Consider the following 8,608-nt stretch of genomic DNA (forward strand, 5'->3'; position numbering starts at 1 on the left):
TGCCATCATCAAGCTTGAAGCATGTCCGTTATATAGTTTGTGATGAGTTGGTGAGCTTGTCTATTGTCTAAGCTTCTAGAGCAATAACTAGTATGCTTGCCTCTCAACTGTCACTGCAACAACTGTCATTCAACCTTGTCCTCGTCCCATGAAATGCCATGCATTATAATTATTATTTATGTACTCCCAATAAACATTATTGTATTAACTACGTAATTCCAATGAGCATAATTTAATCTCACTCGTGTGTGCTTTCGACTCATTCTATCTTGTGAGTGCTAACAAGCACAAAAAGTGTAGCCATAACATGCTTCCACCCTCCTGCCTCTCTTGCTAGCGTGCCCCCTGCCATTCCACCTCCCCCCGTCTTTCTCCTCCTTCTCCTGCTTCTCTCGCCCTCCTTCCAACCCTTCACTCCTTCCTCCTCCTCTCCCTTCTACCTCCTTTCTCTCTTCCCCTCTTCCTTCCCTGCCACCCTCTCCACCTCTCTCCCCCGCTTCTTTGCCTTGCTTCGCCTCGACGCCCTTCTTCCTCTCTCCTTTTTTCATTTAGCTCCCTGTAATGGGAGCATTCATGCTTGTTACGGTGAAAGAACATCTTGGTGGCGACCCTTGGTTTGGCTAGAGGGCCCCTATGATAGTACCCTCGACTCCCACAGCCATTAAGGTTCTTCTTTCCCCAGCTGACAAGCAACAAGTATAGCAGGTTGTTCAGACCCTGTAGGACAAGGCACTTGTGGGTAGAATTGTGGGCCTCACGCCTACATGGAGACAGGTGCGAGAGTGGATCTAGGCAAGCTTGGGATTAGAGGGAGACCATATCCAAGAGGACACCATCTATGGAAGAGGCGTTTTCCTCATCCAGTTGAGCTCCCCTGACATTCCTCAACACTTGTGGAGTAGAGCCCCATTCTCCTTGGCCCGCATCTTGTTTACCTCTTTCCTTGGTATCATGGGTTCATAGTGGAGGACATGGATACGACACACCATGTTCGTGGCTCGATGGTAGCATGAAGCTGTTAGGGCAGAGAGAGCATGAGACGGCGACTGTAGGGTAGAGAGAGTGACTGATAGATTCAGAGAGAGCGTGAGGCAGGTGTAGGGCTGAGAGCGATGGAGAAGCAGAGAGGGAGAGAGGCTAGAGGAGAGGCAAAGAGAGCATGGGAGGGGGAGAGCGTGAGGTCTGCAGAGAGATCGTGAGAGAGACGATGGAGGTGATGCATAGGGCTAGGTTGAACTTTTGGTATAGCATAGGGAGAGGTTGAACTTAGGTCTTTTAAAAATTACCCTTAGCCCCTCTAAAATACTTTACCCCTTCCCCTCTAAAATTACCCTTACCCCCTTGCCCTCTTCTTACTTTTATGCTCCCTTTTCCCTCTAAAATCCCCTTACCCCCTTGCCCTCTAAAATTATAGCCATCCCAAAAATTTTCCTCTCTAGAAACTCTAAGAAAATTTCTCCCCCAATATTTTTTTTTTCCCCTCTTTCAAATTTTCATGCCCCGTAAATTTTTTATCAATCCCATAAATTTTTTTATTTCCATTACATTTTGAATTTAGGTTTCCATCTTTCCCCCTTTTTTAAAGTTTGATTGTGCACATATTAGCATTGCACATAGTTTAGGCCCATTGTTTGAATTTAACCCATTGTAGGTTTTTGATTACACAGATTGCAAAGTTGCTCTACTAAAGGATGGATTGAAGTAGCAAAAGGGATAATTATTTTTGTTGATCCAAATGGTTCTTGCCACTTTCAACTGGAATGGGGTGATATTAGTTTCTATTGATGTTTGCTGTACAACTTTTGATGTTGAGCTTCCATACCATGGGTGCATCCCATGTCAAAGAGGTGCTTGGTAGTATAGTATGTTGGCACTCTAATGCCATGCAACCCTTATTAGAAGCAACCTCAGGCAATAGCACACATATACCAAAGGTTGTACTTGAGCAAGTGACATGGCCTTCAGGTTTGTGGGCATGGACATACTTTCATTATAAAGGATTGGATTATGTATAAATTGTTTCTTATCACAAGTGGTTAGCTTCAATGACTGATTTTTTAAAGATTTCTCTTGTTTAAGGGCCTATGCAAGGACATGCTTATAACATGATACTAGAGGAAGGGAATATGCAAAGTAGAGATGACTGGGTGGGGGGAAAAGTATTGTTGTGGTCATAGAATTTGGAAACAAAGTTATGGGAGGGTCACATACTTCTTATCCATCCAGGTGAAGCAATCAATTTTAAAGAGTTAGGGGATGATCACCTGGGGATAGCCAGTTCTCAAGTGTTTATGCAAGATGGTGCTAGTAATCAGTCTATAGAGGATGATCTTCAGGTGAAGTTCCTAAAATGGCCAATTGAACAACTTACATTGGAGAATGGTAGTAGGTTGTTGCTAAGAGAACCTTCTAAAAATGAGGACAATATTGCACAGTTTTTCCCTTCTAGTGATGACATCAAATGTCTAAAAAAGAAATGACCATATAGGATGATAAATAGGAAAACGAAGGAAAATAATGAAAGCGGAACAAGGTTGGCCATCAAGATGACACAATGGGCTATCCAAAGGGTTGAAAGTATTGATTATTGTAAGGAATGTTGTTGTCAAGTTGCTGATCAAGAAATGGTTTTGAATGTGCAACAAGATCACTAGGGTCAATGTTTTGCTGATCCCATGAATCACATTTATAACAACCTACAAACATCCAAGAGGGTTGAGGGCCATATGAGTGGATTGACATTCTTAATAGGAAACATGAATGTTTGTTGCAAGGCTTGGTACACAATACAAGGAATTCCAAATAATACTTTCTATAGGTATAAGAAAAAACATGATCTTGGAGCGCAAAAAGCAATGCATGGAAATAAGGAGATGATATGAAATCAAATGAGGCATGTGGAGGTTGGGAAAGCTGTGATTCAACTGTTTGTTGAGATAATGCAGATAAAATGCCCCATAAAAGTCGTACAAAGGATAGGGGAATGTGAGACACAAATGGTCATCCCGTCTATATACAAGCAAGCGGATATTTGGTGAGAAGTCAACAAAACAATGGAGAGGTTTAAGTGCAAGCCTTTGTCAAGGTCAATATTTAGCAGATTATGGAAAACTATATTCAAACAAGTTAGTCTATCAAAGACAAGTACATTCTCCAAGTGCGACATTTGCCCTGAACTTAAAATGAAGTTAGAAAGAACAAAGATAGAAGTGAGAGGGAGTGGTTGCTACTAAAGAGACGAGCATAGAGTTTGCAGCAAATGTCTTACAAAAGCCTATATTATGCATGGAGATTGTCTTCAGAGTTGGACCCAAACAAAAATCTTTGCATCATTCATGACAAGATGGATCAAATGAAGACTTGCATACCAAGCTAATCTAGTAGAGAGTATAAGCAGCTTCCACGAGTACTACTCTTATAGGTAGACAACTGTGGTTCTGAGAATATAAATAGATACTTGTTTGCATTCTTGTCCTTATTTGTTGCACGTGGAGTCTTTCAAATGATCCAACTAGGGTTCTTGATGGTAGGACATACACATGGGGACATTGATGCATTGTTTAGTAGATTCTCAAAGAAACTAAGAACGAGTTGTACTTTCACATTTCCTCATCTGATGCGATCCTTCAATGAATGCCAAAATTCTCGTCCATCTCCATTTGTAATTCAGGAGATTCTTGATTTCAAAATATTTGTCAAGGGGTACTTGTGTGAAAGAAAGGAGGCTTTGGTGGGATGTTCAAAACCATTACAGTTTTGGTTTTCCATGCATGATGGTGATCCATTGTTTCAATATATGATGCATCCAAAATCAGGTCAATGGAAGCCACTAGAAGGTATTAATTATGGAAACGTGATGCAGAAGGTAGAGCAATGCTATCATCAGGAATTCCTAATGCTGTTCCTATACGAACAAACTTAAATGATAAAGATGTTATAATTTGGGAATCAAGAAGCATGTGGAATATTGGAGATCTCATCTTAGTAACAACATAGGAGGCGATTCATACTCAAAGTGAATATCACCTATCATTCAATATTTGGAGACATTGATTTCTTGCATGGAGAAGCCCACTATACAGCAGGAGAAACTTAGTCATGACTTTTCGCCAAAGAGCCAATGGAAAGATAGCTTGGTTAATGATGGAGTGGACATAGAAGATGATGAGACTATGGGTTTGGAAGACCTAGAGGACCATTACTATGGCCCTGCATGTAATAAGCCAAGAGAAGAATTTAAACTAGAGGTGGATGTGAAACAAAATGATTAGGCCGAGTGATGATATATACCCCATTTGGCTAGGCATTGCATTGTCAGATGTGGACACTAAAAAGGCATCTACAAATTATATGAAGATATTTGTGTAATATTGGAGTCCTATCCATAGAGAAAGATGTAGTGATGCAGTACAATATGCTAATTGTTGGAACAAAGAGTGGCGATATATGGGGTATGAGGACCATTGGGAGCATGTGGATTCAATAGTATGGAGTTGGAGCACAACAAAAGTTCCAAATAAAAGAAGTAAGGTCAAAATACCACAAAATGAAATCTTGAAAGCACATGAGAATCTTCAAATTCTTGAGAACAATAGTGGGAAGGAAGGTTTGTGAGTTGACGATTTCTTGGATGATTAGAGAAAGATAAGGTCTGTTTGAGCAAAATACCAATGTATGCATGGCAAAGACAAATTGTAGAGATAGGATGATCTTCTTTCATGAATGTTAATTGTACTCAGCCATTGCAATCTACTTTTCTGTACTTGGGTGTATTTTATGAAGCAATTTATAATTTTAGCCTCATTTTTATACTTGCTCATTGAAACTCATTCTTGTGTTATGAACGTTAATTAGACTCAATCTTTATATTCCACGTTTCTATATTCACTCATTCAAACTTGGACTTGTTTTATAAAGCTATTTTTGAGTAAGAATCGTATTTAATTTAAAAATATTAGTTATTATGTTAATTAATAATAATTAAATCAATTAATAATTATATTCTTAATTATCTTGATTAATAAAATCAATATATAACAACTTTGTAGTCAACTACGTTAATGAAGTTGCTTAGAGATCTAAAAAGCTACGAGTCATTATAGTCATCACATGGAAATAATTGCATGCATGTGCAATGTTTTGTAATGGAAGTACCCATCATAAGCACATTGAACATACAGACATCATAAACATGGAAAGCATGCAAAAAAAATTGACCTTAGCTCATATATTGGCCACAAAATCCTTCATTCCAATTCAATTGTAAACATTCCACAAATCATGAGAAAACATGCAAGAAGCCACTAACTTAAAAACAAATCTTGAACAAAAAAGAGCACATTTCCCCTTCTATGGTCATTCTCACCACCTGCCCCCTGCCCTCTGCCCCCGTGTCTATACCCCTCCCTCTCTCGCCGCCCCCCTCTCCACCCTAATAGTAGGTTCTTTCACCTCGACACCCTTGCCAGCAAGCAAGGGAACAAAGACGCCCCTTCTACTTCCTCATCATAGTAGTAGGTCCATTCAGGGAGGGATCTTGAGGGACGAGGCTTGTCCTCCCAGTCAGCGGCTCCCAACCTCAAGCCTGGGTGTCCATTATCACGGGACTTCTAGAGGTTAGGACCCTGGAACTATTTGGAGATTCCAGACTCATATCCTCTATCATTGGAGGTAACGCTCATGGTCCTTCAGCCCCGGAAGGGGGGTTTGATCAGTGCAGTGGGATCTCAGACTCACCCTAGTTGGAGATTTCAGTTTGCCTCCACAGGTTTGAAGAAGTGGTCCCCAAAGGTGTTCGATGCTATTTTGGGAAATCATATTACACTCATGATGGTGGATGAGTGGATTGGGCCACAATGAGACTGGACATTTGGTACGCCCATGGCACAGAGGTGAACTTTCAATTAAGCTTCACACGTGAGGAGTCGGCGTGTGGTTCGATGACAAGAGTTATCAGATTGCCATTGGACGCAAATGTGGAGCAGGCATACTTTTGGCCCCTCCAAAAGTGTGTCTAGCTGTTCGGGGTGAAAGCCTCCTTCATGATGAAGTGGGCATGGAAGATCGGTATTAAGCGGGTATCCACCCTAGTACGGTGCCACACAGACACCGAATACTCACCCTCCAAACTCTCGGCAAAGTCACAAAGGCAGTCTTTCTGGGATAGGCATCCACTCATAGGAGAGCCTTGTTCCTGACACCTCGTCCTCATGAGCTAGACCATAGTGACTTTGAAAGTACATAGGCTCCACGACCATTTCATAGCCAACTGCAATACTTAATACTTTGGCAAGAGTTGCAGAGGGTAGTGGTAGGGTGGGGAGTGGAAATCCTCATGATTCAGGAGCACATGTTTTCAACCGCAGACATTAGATGACATCATCACCTTCTCCCAGGGAGAGGTTTAGAGGAGTGTTCCCCTACAGTAGGATGGAGCGGAGGGGTTTGCATCTCAGTCTCACACACTTTGGCTCCAGAGGTCTACAATCAAGGTGACCTCATTCCAGGATGGGCAGTTTGGATGGGAGTTCGGACAGAAGAGTCTAGGATTGGGATCTTGAACATGTATGCCCCAGTGTGTAGACTTTGGGGAAGACTAGCAGGCTGGGGCCTCATTCTCTAAGATGCCAATAGCAAAGCACAGCACCTGGGAGTGGTTCATTTTCATGATCAGTTGCAAAGACCCGTGGAGAGAGCCAGATTTCTGTAGGACACCTGGCAGCATTCTCTTCTCCTTTGGATAGAGCAGACATGATGGATTGCTAGAGAGATCGGAGCCCATTGGTCTGAAAGAACTGCTTCATGATCCTGTCCCCCTGTTGCACCCATCGGGCCCAGGAGAAGTGATAGGAGAACTCATCCCGCTACAACTCCGTGTCCTGAAGCTGAAGACGAGCACTCTCAAATCTGTCACTAAGCCACTGAGAACCAGGGTCCTACTCCCTGAGCCTCTCGATGGAGGAGATGTCTCTCCTCAAAGCCCACTCACACTCCTGAAGGGTCCTCCTCCACCTAAGGGTGTGAGCTTGTAGCTCCTCACTGCTCCTCTGAATCGCATCAGCCACCCACGCAACCTAGCCCTCACATGGTGTCATCTTTACTGCTCCCAAATCCCTACCATGACCTGTTGGATCTCCTTGTCCTACAGGAGGTTGTCTGGAATGCGGACCCCCTTTTGGGGGAGACCTTGGTGGGGCTGATCCAAGTGAAGTACCACTGGAGAGTGGTCTGACATTGTGGTACTTGCTGAAATCCCGATAGATCCGCCTCTATGTAGTGCCCAATCCCCAACATAGAAACGGTCTAGTTTGGATTTGTTTGATCTCGAAAGGGGGAGATAGGTCAAACATATGATAGTGGAGGCCGATCACTCTACTTGATACTACATACAAGATCCTCACCAAGGTCTTGCATTTGCGGTTATGGCCCCATCTTACCGACATCATCCACCACAACACACAGACTGGGTTTGTCCAAGAGCGTAGCATCTCGGACAACATCTTCATGCTCTGGAGGTAGTGGATTGGTCTAGGGAGGAGTCACAGCCATTGGCCATCCTTCTCTTGGACTTTGAGAAGGCCTACGATAGGGTGAAGTGGTCCTTCCTAGAGGGCACTATGAGGAGATTGGGTTTCTCAGACAGATCATAGGAGTTTCTGCGCTACATGCAAGGAGCTCTAGTTAGATGCTTATCGGAGGACACACAGGTGAGGCCTTTCCTCTCTCTCACTCTATTTGCTAGGGCTTCCCACTCACTCCCTTCCTCTTCTTGTTTGTGGTGGAGGCTTTGGGCTACTACTTGAGATCACAGGTGGCAGGTCTCACAGGGTTGAGGCTCCCAATTAGACAGGAGGAGGAGCTACTTGACTTGAACTTTGCAAATGACATGGCCTTGTATGTTGAGGGCACCATAGCGAGTTTGGAGAGAGTCAGGGGCACCATGGCTATTTACTATGAGGCATCGGGGGCAGGATCAACTGGATGAAATCTATAGGTTTTTCATAGGCTTTGAGGAGACACAAGAGATCCGTGAGTGGGGGAGTGACTTTGGCTTCAGATGGATACCGCGGGGCCAGACAGTGAGATACCTTGGATGCCAGGTGGGTATTGACATTATAGCAGAGTAGCAGATTGCTCCAATCCTTGAGAGTGTTCGACGCAAGCTTCTCCATTGGAGCTCAACCAAACTCTCTCTAGCAGGTCATGCCTTAGTGGCAAACCAGGTCCTTCTTGCCATGGCCTAGTATGTTGCCTCCTACTGGTGCTTTCACAGACAATGCATTGGGTAGCTTCGACAGTTGGTACGAAACTTCCTTTGGGTAGGTTCAGATGGCACGAGGAACACTATTGAGTAGCTTGGCAAACGATGATCATGCCGTAGGCACTAGGAGGCTTGGGTATCATTGATTTGAAGATGCAGAGTAGAGCAGAGCCCTTTTGGGCAAGTTGGTGGTTCGTGGCCTCACCCCAGGTGCAGAGCCTTGGAAGGTCCTCTTACAACGAGGGCTTCTAAGAAACACCCCACACATTGGGGGACAATGGTAGCCTTCACATAAATGGATTGTCTCAGAGGCCCCCCTTATTTGGAAGGGCTCCCCCCTGATGAGGA

Source organism: Dipteris shenzhenensis, chromosome 19, assembly GCF_047967505.1.
Source record: "Dipteris shenzhenensis isolate YYH24624 ecotype China chromosome 19, Dip_SZ_1.0, whole genome shotgun sequence".
NCBI classification, from domain to species: Eukaryota; Viridiplantae; Streptophyta; class Polypodiopsida; order Gleicheniales; family Dipteridaceae; genus Dipteris; species Dipteris shenzhenensis.